Source organism: Triticum dicoccoides, chromosome 2A, assembly GCF_002162155.2.
Source record: "Triticum dicoccoides isolate Atlit2015 ecotype Zavitan chromosome 2A, WEW_v2.0, whole genome shotgun sequence".
NCBI classification, from domain to species: domain Eukaryota; kingdom Viridiplantae; phylum Streptophyta; class Magnoliopsida; order Poales; family Poaceae; genus Triticum; species Triticum dicoccoides.
Genome location: NC_041382.1, coordinates 586,197,339 through 586,201,436, shown reverse-complemented (window position 1 = coordinate 586,201,436; position 4,098 = coordinate 586,197,339).

Genomic DNA, 4,098 nt, shown 5'->3' with positions numbered 1-4,098 from the left:
GGCGACGCTAGGGCGGGGGCATCGGGGAGCGGCGGCGGCGACGGTAGGGCTGGTGGTGGGTGCTAGGGTGCTGGCGGTGGGCGGGGAGGCGGTGGGCGGCGGTGCTAGGGTTCTTGGGCGGCGGCGCTAGGGTTCTTGGGCGCAGGATCGATCTGGGGTGAGGAGGAGGGAGGAGGGGGCCGTTCCCGTTTTTGACCCCAAGTCAGAACATTTTGTGGCGCACTCGCTTGTTCGGTGCCCCATAGAATTAGTGGGCCTGCGTAACGAACGGAGCTAGGGGCCCACGGGTCAGAGCGGATAATTCCGTGGCGCACCGAACAAGCAAGTGCGCCACAAAATTGTGGAATACAGAATTCTGTGGCGCACCTGCCGGAGGGATGCACCACAGAATGTTCTGACTTGGGTAAAATGCAGATTTCTGGTTTGCTTTTATTAGGCTTGTTCGTGGCAAGCAAATGAATGAATCTATACACTAGAACATGTCTAGATGCATTCATTTTCATCCGTGTCTAGTTCTATAAGAGCATCTCCTGCGGCAGCGCAAAAACGAAGATCAAATAAACGATAGAAATTAAACTTAATTAAACATAGAGTCGCAATGATAGAAATTAAACACATAGTTCACCCAACGATACAAATTAAACCTAAACTATACTACTCGGAGTCCCAGTCCGAGCCGAGGGAGATGGTGTCGGACCAAATCTCATCCCAGAGTTCGTTGAACACCTCGGAGTCGGTGTCGATGTCGACGCCGGCCTCCACCATCGCCTCTGCCTCTTCCGTCCGCAGACGCCTCTCGGCCCGCGCTGCACGGCGCTCCGCCTGCGCTGCACGGCGCTCCGCCTTGCGCTGGGCGTAGAATTCCTCCTCGGCTCGGACGTCCTGCGGGAAGCAGCGGCGCCACTGCTCCATGGCGTGCTCATCGGTCGCCGCGATGTCAAGGCGGTGCAGCCTCTGCTGGTGGCGGCGGCGGTGCTCGGCGGTGACTAGCGTTGGTGGCGGCGCCCGTTGCTCCGCTTCCTGGACGTTCTGCACGTCGCGGAAGTTCATCCCGCGCGGGCTGCGGCCGATGCGCCAAGCCGCCGCGTCCCAGGTGCGCGCCACCTAGTCCAACATGTCGAACGTCCCGAGGTTGAAGCGCTGGCCGCCGGCGCGCAGCTCGGTGGAGTAGGCGCCGGTCGAGCGCTGGCAGATGCCGGCGAAGCCGGTGGCGTTGCGGCGCGGCGGCATGGCGGCGGGCAGTGGAGGCGGAGCGCAGCGACGCATGTGGGCGGAGGCAGAGCAGCTAGCGACGCGTGGGCAGTTTTGGGCGCGTGTGGGGGAGGCAAAGGATGCGGGGTGTTTTATAGGGCGCAGTGGGCGCCAAAGTTCCCGCACGCGCGCTTCCCGCGTGTTTTCGTGCGCGCGCTTTCTGCCGCCAAAATCGCGCGCTCTTTCTGTGGCGCATGGGGCTGTTGGAAATATGCCCTAGGGGCAATAATAAAAGGATTATTATTATATTTCCTTGTTCATGATAATTGTCTTTTATTCATGCTATAATTGTGTTATCCGGAATCGTAATACATGTGTGAATACATAGACACCAACATGTCCCTAGTAAGCCTCTAGTTTACTAACTCGTTGATCAACAGATAGTCATGGTTTCCTGACTATGGACATTGGATGTCATTGATAACGAGATCACATCATTAGGAGAATGATGTGATGGACAAGACCCAATCCTAAGCATAGCACAAGATCGTGTAGTTCGTTTGCTAGAGCTTTTCCAATGTCAAGTATCTTTTCCTTAGACCATGAGATCGTGTAACTCCCGGACACTGTAGGAGTGCTTTGGGTGTACCAAACGTCACAACGTAACTGGGTGACTATAATGGTATACTACGGGTATCTCTGAAAGTGTCTGTTGGGTTGACACGGATCGAGACTGGGATTTGTCACTCCGTATGACGGAGAGGTATCTCTGGACCCACTCGGTAATGCATCATCACAATGAGCTCAAAGTGACTTGCACCTCATGTAACTCCCGGACACTCCCGGACATTGCCTTAGGGTCACGGGATCATGCATTATGGTACGACTAAAGTGACTTGCCCGTAACGAGATTGAACGAGGTATTGGGATACCGACGATCGAATCTCGGGCAAGTAACGTACCGATTGACAAAGGGAAGTGCATACGGGGTTGCTTGAATCCTCGACATCATGGTTCATCCGATGAGATCATTGAGGAGCATGTGGGAGCCAACATGGGTATCCAGATCCCGCTGTTGGTTATTGGCCGGAGAGCCGTCTCGGTCATGTCTACGTGTCTCCCGAACCCGTAGGGTCTACACACTTAAGGTTCAGTGACGCTAGGGTTGTAGAGATATGAGTATGCAGTAACCCGAAAGTTGTTCGGAGTCCCGGATGAGATCCCGGACGCCACGAGGAGTTCCGAAATGGTCCGGAGGTGAAGAATTATATATAGGAAGTGCAGTTTCGGCCATCGGGAGAGTTTCAGGGGTCACCGGCATTGTAGCGGGACCACCGGAAGGGTCCCGGGGGTCCACCGGGTGGGGCCACCTATCCCGGAGGACCCCATGGGCTGAAGTGGGGAGGGGAACCAACCCCTGGTGGGCTGGTGCGCCCCCCCCTTGGGCCCCCCCATGCGCCTAGGGTTGGGAACCCTAGGGGAGGGGGCGCCTCCACTTGCCTTGGGGGGTACTCCACCCCCTTGGCCGCCGCCCCCCCTAGGAGATCCCATCTCCTAGGGCCGGTGCACCCCCCTAGGGGGCCTATATAAAGGGGGGAGGGAGGGCAGCCACACCCCAAGTCTTGGCGCCTCCCTCTCCCCTGCTACACCTCTCCCTCTCGCAGAAGCTCGGCGAAGCCCTGCTGTGATCACTGCTGCATCCACCACCACGCCGTCGTGCTGCTGGATCTCCGTCAACCTCTCCTCCCCCCTTGCTGGATCAAGAAGGAGGAGATGTCATCCGCTCCATACGTGTGTTGAACGCGGAGGTGCCGTCCGTTCGGCGCTAGGATCTTCGGTGATTTGGATCACGGCGAGTACGACTCCCTCATCCACGTTCTCTTGAACGCTTCCGCTCGCGATCTACAAAAGTATGTAGATGCACTCCGACCACTCGTTGCTAGATGAACTCATAGATAGATCTTGGTGAAACCGTAGAAAATTTTTATTTTCTGCAACGTTCCCCAACAGTGGCATCATGAGCTAGGTCTATGAGTAGTTCTCTTTGCACGAGTAGAACACAATTTGTTGTGGGCGTAGATGTTGTCAACTTTCTTGCCACTACTAGTCTTATTTTGCTTCAGTGGTATTGTGGAATGAAGCGGCCTGGACCGACCTTACACGTACGCTTACGTGAGACAGGTTCCACCGACTGACATGCACTAGTTGCATAAGGTGGCTAGCGGGTGTCTGTCTCTCCCACTTTAGTTGGAGCGGATTCGGCAAAAAGGGTCCTTATGAAGGGTAAATACAAGTTGACAAATCACGTTGTGGCTTTTACGTAGGTAAGAAAACGTTCTTGCTAGAACCCTATTGCAGCCACGTAAAACTTGCAACAACAATTAGAGGACGTCTAACTTGTTTTTGCAGCAAGTGTTTTGTGATGTGATATGGCCAAAGTTGTGATGATTGATGAATGATATAATGTGATGTATGAGATCATGTTCTTGTAATACGAATCACGACTTTCATGTCGATGAGTATGACAACCGGCAGGAGCCATAGGAGTTGTCTTTATTTTGTATGACCCGCGTGTCATTGAGAAACGCCATGTAAATTACTTTACTTTATTGCTAAACGTGTTAGCCATAGTGGTAGAAGTAATAGTTGGCGAGCAACTTCATGGAGACACGATGATGGAGATCATGATGATGGAGATCATGGTGTCATGCCAGTGACAAGATGATCATGGAGCCCCAAGATGGAGATCAAAGGAGCTATATGATATTGGCCATATCATGTCACTATTATTTGATTGCATGTGATGTTTATCATGTTTTTGCATCTTGTTTACTTAGAACGATGGTAGTAAATAAGATGATCCCTCATAATAATTTCAAGAAAGTGTTCCCCCTAACTGTGCGCCGT